General features: G+C 34.6%; 1 pseudogene; it reads left to right on the forward strand.

The window, feature by feature from the left end:
* The first annotated feature begins 3,933 nt into the window (after positions 1–3,933).
* LOC131039904 (SKP1-like protein 12) lies at positions 3,934–4,453 on the forward strand (annotated as a pseudogene).
* The last annotated feature ends 14,774 nt before the right edge of the window (positions 4,454–19,227 follow it).

Genomic DNA, 19,227 nt, shown 5'->3' on the forward strand with positions numbered 1-19,227 from the left:
AGGCAGCCGATGAGTTCTTACCACCACTTTGGAAAATAAATGTGCAATGTAACTAGCATCATGCATAGTCCTGCATGGAACAAAATGACTTATTTTGCTAAACCGGTCAACAATGACAAAATACTATCCAGGCTAGTCTTGGTTTTTGGGAAACCTACAATAAAACCCATGTTGATGCACTCCCACAGTATTTTGGGAATTGGTAAAGGTTGGTATAGTCCAGCATTTGAACTAGTACCCTTGCCTTTCTGACACACAAAAGACTGCTCAACATAATTCTTGATATCTTTATGAATTTTCGGCCAATAATAAAATCTTTGCACCAACTCAAGTGTTTTATTTAGACCAAAATGTCCACTAAGACTTCCATTATGTTTTTCCTATGTGAGATTTTCCCTCATAGATCCTCTTGGCACACATAACTAACAACCTTTAAACAAAAGACTACTCTGTAATGTGTAATCTGTATACTGGCTATTGAAATGATCATTATACTCACTACATACCTTGTATACTTCAAAAAAATCTTCATCTTCTTTGCAAAGCTCCTTGAAACTCTCAACACCTATGCTCTACAAAGTCAATTCCTGGACAGTGAGAAGTTTTCTACTTAAGGCATCTACTACCTTGTTCAGTTGTCCCTTTTTGTGCTTGATAGTGAAAGTGTATGCCTGGAGGTATTCTATCCATTTGATATATCTATTGCTCAACTTTTCTTGAGAATTGATAAAACTCAAGGCTTGGTTATCTGTAAACACTACAAATTCTTTGGCAAAAGATAATGCCTCCACTTCCTAAGAGCTTGCACTAAGGCATGGAATTCTAAGTCAGAGGATTCGTATTGCTTCTTAGCTTCATTCAATCTCTCACTAGAGAATGCTACTGGTCTTCCTTGTTGGTTCAAAATAGGTCCTACTGCTATTTGAATAGTATCACATTCTAAGGTAAACAACTTATCAAAACTTGGTAACACTAGGATGGGTTGGGTAGCTATCCTCTTTTTGAGAAACTCAAACCCTTGTTTGGCTTCTTTAGTCCACCTCAGCTTAGTTTTCAACCCACCCTTAATTGCAACAAGAAAAGCAACACAAATTTCACTAAAACCACGAATGAAATTCCTATAGATTTGGGCAAGTCCATGAAAACTTCTTACCTCAGTAGCAGTTTTTGATGTAGGTCAACTCTTTATTGCTTCCACCTTGCTAGGATCCATTTCCAAAGTACCTTGGGATATAGGAAAACCAAGATAAATGACTTCTCATTTCATGAATTCACATTTTTCAAGATTGATTGCCAACTGTTCCTCATGCAATTTCCTTAAGACAATCTGCAGGTGTTCAAGATGATCTTCCCTTATTTTGCTGAATATGAGGATATCGTTAAGGTATACCAGCACAAATCTACCTATGTAGTCCTTCAACACCTCATTTATCAACCTCATGAATGTTCTAGGGGTGTTAGTAAGCCCAAATGGCATAACCAACCACTCATATAACCCTTCTATAGTCTTAAAAGATATTTTTCATTCATCCCCTTCTTTAATCAAGATCTGGTGATAACCATTCTTTAAATCAAGCTTAGTGAAATACTTTTCTTCTCCAAGACAATCCATAAAATCCTCAATTCTAGGGATAGGAAATCTATATCTTATGGTGATTTTGTTTATTGCCCAAGAATAAGTACATAATCTCCATTTACCTCCTTTCTTGGTTGCTAAGACCACTGGTACAACACATGGGATTATACTTTTTCTGATTAGACCTTGATCAAGTAGCTCTTGTACTTGTCTTGCCACTTTTTTATTTTGTTCAGGACTCATCTTATATGCAACTCTATTAGGCAGTGATGATCTAGGTATAAATTCTATCTGGTGACTTACTGTTCTAGGAGGAGGTAGCATTGCGAGTGTTCCATCACTCACAATGTCCTTAAACTGTTCTAACAATTGTTGAACCTCTTTGGATAAACTTTCTTATTCAGTCTTTGTTTCTTGACTAGGTTTCACTAAGAGAGCATAATGTTCTCCATCTCCTTTCTTCAGATCTCTCAGAAATTCTTTTCCTCCAATCAACAACACATTAAGACCACTAGTCTTGGTTCCTTCATCCTCTACCAAAGATTGTATCATGTATGACACCCCTTCCTTTGTGAATGCATAGGAGTTATTTTCTCCATCATGGATAGCTTTTCTATCAAACTACCATGGTCTGCCTAGCAACAAATGACAAGCGTCCATGGGTATAACATCACATAAAATTCTATCAAAATACTTCCAAATTTCAAATTCAACCCATACTTGTTCATTTACTAACACATGTTGTCCTTTATTCAACCATGTGGCCTTGTAAGGATGACTATGTGGGATGTTAGTCAACCCAAGTTTACTTACTGCTTCTTCGGAGATGATATTTTCCAGTGATCCTTAGTCAATGATGACTTTACACACCTTACCAAGTATCTTGCACTTTACTTTGAAAAGTGGCCTTCTTTGTTTAGGCTCTTCCTTAACTGGCCTTCTAACCATCAAATTCTCACCATTCTCTGAGTCAATGTTTACTTTAGGAGGCTTCACACTACTAGAATCCTCCTACACATAATTGATTCTTTTCTCTTTATGTGATAAGGTTGCCTTCTCTAGACACCTATAGGCGGGATGATCAAAATTATTGCAATGGTAACATTTCATGTTTACAAGATATGAACCTCTGCAAGAACTTCCAGATCTACCTCTATTGTTGTTGTGTGACCTCTTCCTCTACCATAATTTCCTCTTCCACTTGATTCATTAGTCTGCTCAGTCAATTTTTACTCTCCTTGTGATCTTGCATCACTTCCTTTTCCACTATAGCTTCCTCTATAACCTTTTGAATCTTGGCCTCTACCTTTGCCTCTACTAGTATTTTCATGTTTCTTCTTATTCTTTTCTTCTACTTTCAGGGCCAACAGATAAAATTTGTGAACGGTATTTGGACTCAACAAACTTAATTGCTCTTGTATGTTCCATCTATGACTGATAAGATACCTTTCTACTCTAATGCTTTCATCCTCCACAACATTTGACCTTAGACACAACTTTTGGAACTCTTCAGTGTAGGTACTTACATCTCACTACTTTTACCTTAGGTTTTGTCTTTTCCTATGTAACTGTATTTCATAATCCTCAGGAATATAAGTCTCTCAAATTTTTCTTACCATCCCTTTCCAAGTAGAGATGGGGATCTTAGCTTCTCTTTCTCTCTCATTTTGTATAAACTTCCACCAAGTAACGACAACACCTATCATTCCTAACCTAGCCACTTTAACCCTTTGGGCCTCAGGCACCCTTTCACACTCCAAATGGTTTTCCATACCCTCTATCCATTCCATTACAAACTTTTATTCCATCTTGCCACTAAATAATGGTACTCCTTCCAAAGACTTTCCACTCATTGCCTTTAAAGCCTTCAAGAATGGCTCTTGATCAATAACAGGGTCTCTCGCAGGGACTTCATCCTCTATTGCCAATATTTAATCCTTCTCATATATCTTCCCACTCACTTCTGCTGTCTATCTAATTGCTCCAACCTTTCCTTGAGCAATCGGTTTTCATCTTCTTGGCCAGCAACCTACTTAGCCAATCCTGCATTGGTCACCATCTTTACTCCTTATAAAAACCTAAAACTTAACAACCTCCCGCAAAAAAATAAATCGCACTATTACATCTCACCTCTTATTATGGATAATTACACCTGTAAACTTCACAATATAAAAATAAAATAGAAACATAAAAATTAGACCATAAAAAAACCCTAAAACATAAAGTTACCTCCCAAAAGAATCCCTAAACAACATAAACAAAACTCTATATGGACCAAATTACATAGCGAGTTTCCCAAAAAAAAATTTGTCAATAACTGTTTCAATCCTTTCTGTGACATTCCCTTCGAGATAGGCATGGCGGAGGATCTCACTGTAGCCATGGCGAAGGAATGTAAGGTGGAATTGAAGAGTTCGGATGACGATATTTTTGAGGTCGAGTATGCCGTAGCCATGCAGTCACAGTTGTTAAAGAACGGTCTGGCCTGACACCAGCACGAACAGCACCGTGCCTTTACACAATATTTCCAGTGAAATACTGGCGAAGGTGATCGAGTACTGCGAATATCATGTTAATACCGCTAACACCATCTCGATGCAGGATGTGAAGATGTGGGAACAGGAGTTCGTGAGGGACCTTGATCAAGCAACTCTTTGTCATCTCATCTTGGGCGCCCAGTACATGGAGATACGCAATCTTCTATACTTAATATGCCAAACTGTAGCAGAGAGGATTAAGGGTAAAAGCCCAGAAGAGGTCAGAGAGATATTTAACATACGAAACGACTTGACTCCTGAAGAGGAGGAAGAAATCAGGCGTGAAAATGAGTGGGCCTTTGAGGAGGAAGTTCAAGAAGAAGTCGAGCGCGAAGGTTGAAAGCATGGTACTTTTCTTTGTTGTCAACCAACTTTATAGTCAGTTTCTGGGCTTCAAAAACTTATGGGTTTTATTTGATATGTTATTTTCTTGGTGTGCTGGACTTAACCTGGTTTAGGTGATAATCTGATTAGGGTTTGAATTGTTTTGAGCAGATAAATCTGAAATGTTACTTTTCATTTCAAATTGGTATTTTTTTCATTGAACATAATATTATTTTAGGTCATAAGTTGACAATATTTTAAAAAATGGACTATTGTATGTTTTCGTTCAATTTTTTTTGAAGATACATGTCAAATTCTAGATGGCTAGATTACTGCTGTCAACTGCTCTAATATTTTTTGTTGATATTAGTATTTGACTCAGATGTATTGATTGGTATTCTCTAATCTAAGAATTTATGGGCTTTATTTGCTGCTACTATTTTTCTGTTCTATTGGATTAATCCTCTTGTATGTCATAAGTTGACAATTTTTTTGTTAACATCTCAATTGCTAATTTTCTTTTGCTGATTGATTGGTATTCATTAATCTAAGAACTTATGAGTTTTATTTTTTCCTAATCTGTTGGACATAATGTTATTTTAGGTTATAAGTTGACAATATTTTTAGAAAAGGACAACGATATGTTTTCATTTTTTATTAAGGCAAAAATAGATTTTGAAACCCTGTACAACATTTTCTAAAGGGACCTAAAACCCTTGGAATTTACAAGAATCTGAAACCCACTACATAGAAGAAAGATGCAACAAAATATCACTCAAGTAACTAGTAACCAACCCACAACCATACAAACACAAGCTAATCATGAAAGAACTACCTCTTATAATCAACAAAGGCCTCCAATTGGCAAGTCTAGCAAGTCCTACCTACTAGCGCAAAACTCCTCTCCACTTCAATAGAAAAGGATCCCACCTCAATAGAAATAATAGAGGAAGAAATCACCAAGAAGATGATTTTTATATGATCTAACCCCACCTCTAAGAAGCCAAAGACAAGAGAAGCCTTCACAAAGCCACTTCCAACCACTCTCACATGGACAATCACCAACTCCATAAGGGATGTGACCATCACAATAAACTATGAAAGAGAAAGAAGATTGTGGTTAGAACCAAACCCAATCCATATCCATGAGCCACACAAATAAAGATCAAAAGAAATGTAGCTTGAGCCCACATAGGCACAATGAAAACCTGAAAGCACTAGACTCCAACAAGCCTGATCACAACCTCAAAATGAAAACTATCTCTTAACCAAAAACAAGGAAACCAAACAACTAAGATTTGCCCTTGAAAATTACTAGCAACAAATCTCAAATAATCCAAACAGAGACCTAAGATAGGAAAACACCAAACACCACCTCTGTGTGCACCCATAAGAACAAAATCCAACCCAAACAATGTCAGAAAGACCATCCTTGAGATGGTTCCAATAACAATAGAGCCACCAATAGGAACCTAAATGACCACAACAACCAAGGAACCAACAAACAGGACTGTCAATAAAAAGCTAGCAACTATAGCAGCCAATAAAGGGAAAAATCACAAAAACCCTATATGACAACAACGTTGACCAAACTCATGGAAACAACCTTTGCAAAGACATAGCCAAGAAGCCTAAGAATCACAGAAGGAAAAATGACTGCCACACCAGCAGCATTCATCATAGGGACAGCCACGTCCACAGCTAGATCGAGCAGAAGAAAAGGAACCCACAGCCATGTCCATGCCAAAAAAAAACAAAGAGAGCCAAACATCTCTTTAATAGAGGTAGAGACATAGTGTGGAGCCCAAAAAATTCATCTGCATCCTCCTCATCCGAACACCTATCTCCTTTAGCCGAATCTATGTGCCATATCACCTTTCGAGTCTTGTTCACTTCTCTACTCTGTATTTTTGTCAAGAGTGTTATTGATTAATATCTTTGATATTTATTTATTAGTATTATTTAATTTAATAATATTGAGTTTTATTTGATATTGATATTTTTTTGGTCTATTAGACTTAGTGCTATTTGAATTCATGAGTTGACTATTTTAGAAAAGTTACTAGTATATGCTTTCTTTCAATTATTTTTTGAAGATACATAGCAAATGTTATTATGTTTTTCCAAAACTGATATAATTTGAAACTATTTTTTTCTCAAAAAAGTTATTGATTGAGATTATTTGATTTAAGTATTAATGGGTCTTATCTGATATTGGTATTTTCTTGATCAATTGGACTTAATTTTATTCTATGTCATAAGGTGACAATATTTTAGGAAAGGAATTAGTATGTGTTTTCTTTCAATTGTTTTGTGAATATGCATCTCAAATGCTACTATTTTTCTCCAAAACTGGTATAATTTGAAATCACTAGTATCAACTACACTAATTTTTCTGTCAAAAATGTTATTGATTAATATTTTTTATATTAATTTAATCAATGTATCCATGCCTTTATTAATTAGTAATCTTTAATTTAAGATTACTAGTAATGACTGCATGTCAAAAATGTTAATTATTGGTTCAGATGTATTCATTGGTATTCTTTAATCTAAGAACTTATGGATATTAGTTATACTATTATTTTCTTTGACTACTAGACTTAATATGGGTTTTGATCATTAGTTGAAAATATTGTAGGTAGTGGTCTAGTGTATGTTCTCATTCAATTGTTTTTATAAGGATACCTCTCAAATGCCACTATTTTTTATATAACTAAAATTAGTAGTATCAACTGCAGTCATTAACATGTCCATTTTTTTTATTGAATAACCTCTCTTAGTCTTTAATAGTGGCATATGCATATATTAAAATATATTGATTGGTGTTCTTTAATCTAAGAAAGGGGAATTGATATTTTAAAAAATTAGTTTAACATTATTAATATTATTGTGTTATTGGTTCTTTTGTATCAATGCTTATATTATTATAATTAGAATATAAATTTTCACATATTAGAAAAGAATATATAGAAATAGTCACACTTTAGAATTCCAAATCAATGCCTACAACAACACTAAATATTTTTTTAAATATATATTTTATTGCAAATGGTGAAAATAATAAACAAATGTGTTTGAATCTATTGTTAATTGATTACATTTCTTTAGTCTAAATAGTTTATACTCAAGCTCCATCTTATTTTTATCAAGATCATCTTCTTGTGCTTTCTCAATTTTTAAAATATTGGTAAGTATGTCTATGGGACCTTGGTCTGATAGTGAAGTTGAAAGGTTCGTAATGAGCCCAATAGGAATCAAATCTTGTTGAGTGCAAGGCTTAGACATGGGAAAGAGATGAGTTTGGGATCGTGCCCCACACAAATTTGGTGGCATGGATTCCCCTCAGTCCTTATCTCTTAGTTGAAAATGTTTAACTAAATGGTCGGGCTCCCTATATAGTAGCTAAAATCATCTAGTAGCTAAAATCAACTTGTGGACAAAAGATATTGGTAAGTACTGTCATTTTAAGTGATATTTGTTTTAGTTTGTTTTTCTATTTTCAATATTTAGTGATAAGGAGAGGCTAGTAAAATTATCACAACATAAATTATTACACTATTATTAATTTAATTGACAATAATAGTATCAATTGAAAAAACTAGTATTAATTGAGTTTTATTTGATTTGAGTATTTTACTATTATCCTAGAATTAATGTTGTTTTAGGTCATATTATGTTGTTTTATTTCAATTATTTTGGAAGATACATCTCAAATGCTATTTTTTTTAATCTCAAAACTGATATAATTTGAAACTATTAGTATCAACTGCACTAATACTTGGTATAAAAAATATTTTTGATTAAGTGAAAAACAGCTTTTGAAGGGACCTGAAAGCCTTTATAGAATTACATAATAGGATTGAACCTTATAGACCCACATAGATAGAACATAAAAACAAAGATAAAACAATTGACAAACAAACAAGGACCAAAAACTAGAAAAAGGAGAGCACACACATGCACACAAGGGACAACAGAGGACCCACCAAGAAACAGACCTAAGTAAAACTTTTAACCAGTTGATCTCCCAGTACTTGTGCGTTTTATCTTACCTGGGCTTGCATAAGCATCTCTAGGGCTCGTATCATTGTCTTCCATAGTATCCTTGTCTTCTATAACTTCAACAATAGCTTTCTTTTGGCCTTGAGAATTTTATAACTCTGCTCCCCAATTTTCTTGAGGGTACCCTCCAAACTAGAAACACTCTTCTCTAGAACTTTGTATGAAAAATGTTAGTATTTTTTATATTAGTGTAGTTAATATGTCTATGTTTCAATTGTTTTTTGAAGATACATGTCAAATGCTAGATTACTGCTATCAATTGATCTAATATATTTTTGTTGATATTGATATTCTTTAATCTAAGAATTTATGAGTTTTATTTTTTCCTAATCTGTTGGACATAATGTTGCTTTAGGTCATAACTTGACAATATTTTTAGAAAAGGACAAGGATATGTTTTATTTCAATTTTTATGTCAAGATACATCTCACATGCTATTATGTTTTTTCAAAGCTAACAAAATTTAAAATTACTAGTATCAACTACGATCATCTTTTACGATAGAAACATTTTTGATTGAGGGAAAAATAGGTTTTGAAACCCTATACAACATTTTTGAAGGGACCTGAAGCCCTTGGATTTTACAAGAATCTTAAACCCACTACATAGAAGAAAGATGCAACAAAATATCACTTAACTAATGAGTAACCAACCCACAACCATACAAACAGAAGCTCCAACCTACTTCCACAAAACCCCTCTCCACCTCAATAGGAACAACAAGGAAGAAACCACCAAGAAGAAGAGTTTCACATGATCTAACTCCACCTCTAAGCAGCCAAAGAGAAGAGAAGACTTCGCAAAGCCACTTCCAACCTCTCCCACATGACCAGTTACTAAGTTCACAAGGGCTGGCACCATGACAATAGAAACAACAAAAGAGAAAGAAGGTTGTGGTGAGAGCCAAACCCAATCCATAGCCACCAGCACACAAAAGAAGATCAAAAGAAAACCAGAAATTGTTCTATTTCTTCATGGAGTATAAGTTAGAATATTGGTTTTGCTGAAAACCAGAAAGAACTGCTCATAACCTTAAAAAGAAACCTTCCTAAGATATGATGAATTATCCCCTTATACAATACCTTTTGCTTTCCTCTTTCTAGGTGTACAGTTGAGGAAATTAATACCTTCAATAGCCTATAACTAGGTAAAATCACTTTCAAGGTTCTTTGACAGTCAATCTTTTTGTTACTCCTCCTAAAGAGCTCCAACAAGCTATAGAAATGATGAGCTATCCTTGTTTGTTCTACACAATAAGTGGATACATGAAAATGTCTTTGTAATATGCTATCCTTAGCCTCCTATATTTCTCTCTAGCTTCAATTAATTCCCTAGGAAAATAAGGAGGTCATTCCCACCTTGAAGGAACCAAGATTTTATTGCATTGAATCCCCATTTTGACATATTCCCTTCTTCAACCAAGTGAACTTGAATATATCCATTACAACATCATATGCTTAGAAATGGTCTTCATTCACTTTTAAATGCATTTAGATTATGTTGCTAACTTAACCCCTTAATCAACTCCAAACAACTTGGAGCTTCTAGAATCATGCCTTCATTATTTTCTCAACTGCCTTCAACCCCTTCTCTCCTCCTAATGTGGCGTATTGAAATATTTCTTCATAAGTAGTTTCATTTTTCTATAGTCTTATGGCTGTCATATATCTTATGACTGGCATGTCATGTCTTCAAGACTGCACTTTTGATTATAACTCTGACAATTATTAATTGTTAAACAATTCAAATAATCAGAAGACAACTAAGAGGGGGGAGGGGGGTGAATCAATTATCACATATTACCAGAACCATTAGCTATTAAAACTATAATTCCAAAACCCAAAACATTAAGACCAGAATAGTAGTTAAACCAATTAAGCATAAACAACAATCACAAAATAAATACCATCCACATGACACCAAGATTTGTACGAGAAAACCCGATAAAGGGAAAAACAATAGTGGGAAGCCTACCCATAGTCAGATAATACTTCTGCAATAGGTATGTGAATTACAATTGAGAGGTCTGCACTTGCAGAAAGGCCAACAACCTAGAGTGCACTGCTCATCACAAAAGTAGTCTCACTGACTACATATAAATCCAGACTACAATCTAGAAAGGTGTTGAACTACAAAAGATAGCATCTCCTATGCTTGAGTATAGTTCTAGTTAAGATCAATACAGGAGGACTAAATCCTCTTACATAAAGCCAATTTGATCTCCAATGATTAACCAAATCCTCTGCTTGGATGATATTACATTATTCTCACATTACATCCTTTGACCATGACCTTTAACATAACCATGATGATCTATAATGAGATCTTACATCTATATATACCAACCCTCGATCATAAATAATTAGGTTGGCCACCAGATAATAAACAATTACATAATTATGAAACATGTTGGCTTTATACCAAACAAATAATATCCAACACGTATGACATCCCAGAAACATATCAAGAGGTCCAATCAACATGCTTCATTAAAACCACTCCATAACCTAGATCAACTGGGACCTAGTATAGGTCCACACGCTACAACAATGATATCCATCTGCCAAGTCTTGAACATGATCACCAACAATATTTTGAAACTCCACTAGAAGTTGCACCAACACCCCTTATATGTTTCATCAAATATCTTCATCAAAAGCTCTGCTGGTGAAACCCTCACTACAACCAAAAACTAGGCTTCTAAGCAAACAAGATAGCATTCGATCACCATTCCGAAACCAACCTATTGAATATGAGCATGAGTATCATGAACAAGACAATTCCATAACCAAACTATACCACAGTCTACCAGATCATGTCGGATCCAAATTAACAAGAAACCACTCATCCTATCAGAATTAGAAGGGTGTCGATAAAGCATCCAAATAACTAGTGTTGGCATCAATGATATGATATTAATGCAACAAATATCAATTTTACCAAATGGCGAACAATCTCCCCCTTTGGTATTGATGGAAACACTATATGTGAAAAACATCTAAATACCAAGAAATGTCAGACAAGTCTCCCCCAATGGAAGACAACCAACAATCTCCCACATAGAGGAAGGCTAACAACTTAGAGAGCACTGCTCATCACAAAAGGAGTCTCACTGACTACATAAAAATCCAGACTACAATTTAGAGAAGTGTTGAACTGCAAAAGATAGCATCTTCTACGCCTTAGTATAGTTTCGGTTAAGCTGAATACCGGAGGACTAAATACTCTTATATAAACCCAATTTTATCTCCAATGATTGACCAAATCCTCTACCTGAATGATATTACATTATTTGCACATTACATCACTTGAGCATGACCTCTAACATAACTATTATAATCTATAATGAGATCTTACATCTATATATAGAAACCCTTGACCATAAACAATCAGGACAGCCACCAGATAATAAACCAAATACATAACATTTTGGTTTTATATGAAACAAATAATATCCAACACATAAGACATCCCAAAAATGTATCAAGAGGTCCAATCCACACTCTTCATTAAAGCGAGTCCATAACCTAGATCAATCGAGACCTAGTATAGGTCCACATGCTACAACAAAAATATTCATCCACAAATTCTCAAACATGATCACCAACAACATTCTAAAACTCCTCTAGAAGCTGCATCAATACCTCTTATGTGTTTCATCAAATATCTTCATCAAAATCTCTATCGGTAAAACCCTCACTGGAACCAGAACCCAGGCTTCTAAGAAAACAGGATAGCATCTGATCACCACACCAAAACCAACTTACTAAATATGAGCATGAGTATCATGAACAATCCAATTCCATAATTAAAATATACCGGACCCTACCAAATCATGTCGGATCCAAATCAACAAGAAACCACTCATCCTACTGGGACCATAAGGGTGTCGGTAAAGCATCCAAACAACTAGTGTTGGCATCAATGATAGGAAATTAATGCAACATATAATCAATTCTACCAAATGGCCAACAATCTCCCCCCTTGGTATTGATGGCAAGACTAGCTGTGAAAACATCTAAGTACCAAGAAATGCCAAACAAGTCTCCGCCAATGGAAGAAAACCAACAATCTCCCACATACAGATATAGAAATGAGGTTTTGAAATAAAGACCAAACTCCCCATGTGAATGATATCTCTATAAAGTTCTGAACTATACATACATCTCTCCCCCTTTGACATGAATGCCAAAAATCTGGCAAAAATATCAAAGCAAAAACATAAACCTCTAAATCACAAAGCTAACTACTCCACCTGAGCAGTAGCATCCTCACATTAGTGCTAGAATTAATAGTATCTCTAATAATGCATACTGAATTGATGCCAAACTGCATCAATCAAGTCTCTACCGGAGGGGAAGAAACTCCCAATCTATCTCTTAGGTACTCAAATGATTCTTTGGGTAAAGGTTTAGTGAAAATATCTAGAATCTGCTCTTTAGTGTTCACATAAACCAATCTATTTTCATTTACTTCCACCTTTTCCTTCAAAAAATTATACTTAATAGATATGTGCTCTATCTTATAATGAAATACGAGATTCTTTGATATATCAATAGCAGCAGAGTTATCCTAGTGAATAACTACTAGTGCATCACAATCCACTTTTATATCCTTCAACATTTGCTTCATCCATAAAACTTATGTACAGTTAATAGCAGCAACAACATACTCAGCTTCAACAATAGATAAAGATGTACAAGACTATTTCTTGTTGATCCATGAGACCAACTTCTTTCCAAGAAATAAAGCTCCACTGGAAGTATTTTTTTGGTTATCAACATCTCCTACCCAATCAGCAACTGTATATGCACATAAAGTAAATTCATCACCCATAGGATACTGCAAACCATATCCTGATGTAGCTTGCAAGTATCTCAAAATCTTTTTCACCACACTCATGATTTTCTCTAGGATCACTCTGAAATCTAGAAACAATACAAACAACATTCATAATGTTAGGGCTAGTCTAAGTCAAGTAAAGAAGACCTCCTGGTCGCACCCACAAAAGGATATGAAAATCATAGTAAAACCTTTCCTGGGAATTGGGCATTCCAACAGGTGACCAATATCTCTCTCTGTAGACGTTCATTTACTTGTCAAACCAGGGGACGTATACTTTAAATGGCCCAGCAAAATATATGCACTAGGAACTCGTTTTGGTCAAATCTTAGCAGAAATACATACTGGAAAGAAATTCTATCTACGCTACAAGAAGGTAATGCAAAGTTCTTTAACTCAACTATGATTTGATTAAAACAGAAACCATGATAACTACAACTGAAACACAAACTATGAACTAGCCTTTTGCTACAGGAACAGGCATAGTGATGGATTCCTTATGCTGCAGGAGCAATATAAGGCTAAGTTTGTATAAAAACTTTAAAGATGAAAGCAAATTGAAGTTTAACAGGAAAGAACAACTAGCTAACCAGCTACAGATACTTATTAAGTGGGCCCCCTTAGCAAGAATCTACTGATTACGCAGATGCTAAACTCATAACTTCATTGAACTTTATTCATAAAAACAGAATGATATACATTGTTTTGTTGATATGGAAACTAACAACAAACTCTGTCTCTAGTTAAATAGATTCTGTCTTTCATCATCATATTGATTCTTACATGATATCTACTACTCTGATTCTATCTTACTCTAACTATCATCTCTCTTTTTTCCCTCCTTCTTTCTCTCACGCAGGAGGAGAACTTTATTTAAAAACAGGAGAGCAACTAACTAACTAACCCCATCAAAGAAAGACGTGGAAGTAAAATATATCCCTGAATCAAGGAACAAACTTCATAAATTAATTTATGTGTTCAACCCAATCCAGAGAGAATCTAGCACTCCACTCTTTCCAGATTGACTGTCATTAAAATTCTTTCCTATGGTTTCAGTCAAAGAGTCTTCGCTGGAGCTCCCTCGAAGTTGTGCAGGAAATGGACTTTACTGGAAGGCCGAGATCGGCTGTCCTTGACTCGATCATTCTTCAACAACCTGCGAAACAAAAGGTAACCGACAATAGAAAAGGCGTATGGCACATACACGATATCTATTCATTAATCACACATTTTAAATCTACTTCATCATTCAAAAACTGTATACGATATACCAATCATTTTAGGGAGTCAACGGGGCAATAAATGCAATCAAGTCAACACAATGAGCTGCAGGAATATAAAAGTATCTTGCTACAGGATATCCCAATAAAAGGTTTCAACAATGTTTGAAAAGCCATGAAATAACAAAAGTAAAGGCATTTAAAAGTTTATCATAACATCCAAATTATGAGCATATTTTAAGCTCATCACCTCCAATCATAAATTTGTATCTTGTAGGATTTATTGGTGTAGAAACATCTTTTCTTGTCAATTTGTCACTTGTAACCATAGGAGCACTTACCGGTTTAGAATCTCCCATACCAAATTTCTTCAACAATTCCTTAGCATAGTTAGTTTGAGAGATAAAAATACCTTTGTCAGTCTGAGTAATCTAAAAACCTAAGAAAAAATTCATCTCTGCAATCATAGACATCTGAAATTCTTTCTCCATATCCTTATAAAATTCTATGCATAACATATCTTCACCTGCAAAAATAATGTCATCAACAAATACTTCAATAATCAGTATATCATCATCAGTGATCTTATAATATAAATTACTGTTAGCACTACCCTTAGTAAAACCAAGCTTCAAAAGATATTTATCCAGCCTTGCATACCAAGCTCTAGGTGCTTGTTATTTTTCTCAATCTGATCTAATTATTCTTCCATAGCTTTCAACCAGTATTCATCTTTACATGCCTCAATTACTAATACCAGTTTAACTTATGAAATTAAACATACCTCATTAGTTGACAGTCTTCTTGTCATCACCCCAATTCTCTTATCCCAAATGATCTGATCTTCTGAATGATTCAATCTCACATCCCTAGGAGTCCTCTGACTCTTCATTCGTATTTCCTATTCTTTAGTTACTGTATAACTCTCTGATACTACCGGAGTAACTGGTTCAAATATAATCATTTCCACTTTTGGTTTCTTCTCATAAACTCTAATTTCCCTTTTGTTCAGCTCATCTTCTTTAACATTAGCGCTCTACACAATTCTCTGCAATATCTTGTTATAATATCTATATGCCTTGATTTCATTAGAATAACCTAGAAATATGCCTTCATCACATCTAGGATCAAATTTTTCAATGATATCATCTCTCCTGATATCACATTTCCTACCAAATATTTTGAAATACTTAATTGTAGGTGTATTGCCAAACCATAATTCATAAGGTGTCTTACCAGTTTCTCCTTTGATATGTACTTTTTTGAATGTATAAACCACCATTCTCACTGCTTATCTCTAATAGATATGAGGTAGATTAGCTTCCATCATCATTGTTCTAGCAGAATCCAAGATAGTTCTATTTTTCCCTTCCACAACTCCATTCTACTAAGGTGTCTGGGCAGCACAAAAGTTATTAAACTCATCGGATGTGAAATCTCCACAATGGTCTAACCTCAAACATTTAATCTTCAATCTTGTCTCAATTTCCACTTGAGCTTTAAAGATTTTAAACTTTTCAAATGCTTCAGATTTTTTTTTAGAAAAGTAACCCACATCATTCTAGAATAATCATCAATGATTAGCATGAAATATCTATCACCTTGAATTTGTTTAACTCTAGGAGGGCCACACAAATCAGTATGAATAAGATCAAGAACATCATTTGATTTATCTTGTATACTCCTGAAAGAGGTTCTGACCTATATACCCATTTGACATTCTTTACATACTGGATTATAGGGCTTCATAATCTTAGGTATATCCCTCACTGCCTTAATTGAGTTGATCTTTACAATACAATAAAAATTCAAATCAATTCTCATAAATTTGTGTAATCAAACACATCTTCTCACCGGAATTCAAATGAAATATATTACCTTTTGTTTTTGTACCGGTTCCAATCTCCAAACCAGATCCGTCAATGATTTTGTATTTTGCATCCTTGAACTGTAATTAAAATCCCTTATCTACCAATTGTCCTACACTCAAAATATTATGACTTAAACCTTCAACATAATAAATATTGTCAGTATTGTTCTTACCATCTAATGATATAGTTCCTTTTCCTTTTATCATACATGCTTTCTCATCTCCAAATGTAACTAGATTGCCATCAAATTCTTGCAAAGATAGAAACTTGCTTTTATCTCCAGTCATATGATGTGAACAACCACTATCAATTAACCATTCATCCTTGTCTTCAATTTTATCAGCAAGTGCCTTTTCTTCTAGTGTCGGATCATCTTCCTTGATAGCCAGGAACACCCATTCCTTCTCATTGTCAGAACCATTAGTAGAGTCTTCTACCGGTTGATCATGATTTGTCTTTTTTTTTATTGTACTTATACTTGTTCTAATATCTAGTGTTAGGCTTAAAATATCTTTTAGCTCTTTCTTCAAATTTTGAATTCCTCTCGGGACATCTAGATGCAAAATGACCAATCTTATTACATGAAAAACATTGAAAAGGTGTTTTTGCTTCATACTTACTTCCTACCAATCCTTTAGGTACTCTTCTAGGAAATAGTTCTTTAAGTTTCTCAAACTCATCATCTTCTCTCTTCATATCATCCAATTCCTTTTTATATAAATCTTTCCAATCTTTCTTACCGGTTGTAGATGTAGATGCATGAAAAGCATGTTTAGTCTTCATAGCCCGAGAAGGTCCAAATTCTTCAAGCCCAAAAAAAGATAGTTTCCCAACCAAGGTATCTTTGTTTATAGATGTATTAGCCATTGTTATTAACTCATTAATAGCAAGAGACTTCATTTTGTAAGTTGGTGGTAGGGCTCTCAGAACTTAAGAAAAAATTTCATCTTCGCTTAGAGTTCCACCACAACATTGAATTCCCATAACAATCTTATTTACCCTTTCCATGAATACAGTAATACTTTCATCTTCTTCCATCTTTAGGTTTTCATATCTTACTTGGTAACCATCAATTTTAGCAATATTTACTATAGGGTCACCTTCATTACGAGTCTCCAACTTATCTCATATAGCCTTTCCAGAGGATTTGTCAGTTAATCTCATTATTTTCTGATTAGAAATTGCACATAAGAGGGCTTCTCTTTCTCTACAATCATTCTCAAGATCCTTATCTAGGTTTTTTGGAGGATGACTACCAGATGTCAGATTATGAGGTGTGACACTATTATGTGTGATATCCCAAATCTCTTTATCAAGACATCTCAAGTGAGTCTACATCCAAATCTTTCATACTGTGTAATTTGTTCCATCAAGCCTAGGAATATCTCTATGAAAGATAGCTACAGATGAACTAGATGAACTTGAACTTTTAGATGCCATAGGATCTTCCTCAAGTGATTAAGATTTTTGTAGAGAAGACCAAAGCTCTAATACCAATTGTTAGAAAGTTTAAATAACCAGAAGACAACTGAGACGGGGGGTGAATCAGTTGTCACAGATTACCAGAACCTTTAGCAATTAAAAATTTCATATCAAAACCCAAAAAATTAATACCAGAATAGTAGTTAAACCAATTAAACATAAACAATAAGCACAAAATAAATAACATCCAAATGACACAAAGATTTATATGTGGAAAACCCAGTAAAGGGAAAAACCATGGTGAGAAGCCTACCCACAGTTACATAATATTTCTATAGTAAGTATGTGAACTACAATTGAGGGACCTGCTCCTGTAGGAAGGCCAATAGCCTAGAGCACACTGCTCATCAAAAAAGGAGTCTCACCGACTACATAGAAATACAGACTACAATCTAGAGAAGTGTTGAACTACAAAAGATAGCATCTCCTATGCTTGAGTACAGTTTTGGTTAAGCTCAATACTAGAGGACTAAATCCTCTTACATAAATGCAATCCAATCTCTAATGATCGAACAAATCCTCTGCCTGAATGATACTACATTATTCACACATTACATCCCTTGACCATGACCTTTAATATTACCATGATGATCTACAATGAGATCTTACATCTATATATACAAACCCTTGAGCATAAACAATCAGGTCAGCAACCAGCTAATAAACCAATTATATAATTAAAAATTATGTCAGCCTTAGACCAAACAAATAATATCCAACACATAAGACATCCTAAAAAATTATCAAGAGGTCCAATCCACACGCTTCATTAAAGATGGTCCATAACCTAGATCAACTAGGACCCATTATAGGTCCACACGCTACAATAATGATCTCCATCCACCAAGTCTCAAACATGATCACCAACAACATCCTGAAACTCCACCAAAAGATACACCAACACCACTTATGTGTTTCATCAAAGATCTTCATCAAAAGCTTTGCTGGTGAAACCCTCGCCGAAACTAGAAACCAAGCTTCTAAGCAAACAGGATAGCATCTGATCACTAGACCAAAACCAACTTACTGAATATGAGCATGAGTATCATGAAAAAGCCAATTCCATAACGAAACTATACCTAAGCCTAACAAAGCATGTCAGATCCAAATCAACCTGAAAGCACTCATCTTATAGGGACTATAAGGGTGTCGATAAAGAATCCAAACAACTAGTGTTGGTATCAATGAAAAAACATTAATGCAACACATAATCAATTCTACCAAATGGCCAACATTAATGCCTATAATTATCACTATCATTTCTTGGAATAAAAAGCATGCTAAATATGTTCTCTTACTTGTACATTCCA

This window comes from Cryptomeria japonica, chromosome 7 (assembly GCF_030272615.1).
Source record: "Cryptomeria japonica chromosome 7, Sugi_1.0, whole genome shotgun sequence".
NCBI lineage: Eukaryota > Viridiplantae > Streptophyta > Pinopsida > Cupressales > Cupressaceae > Cryptomeria > Cryptomeria japonica.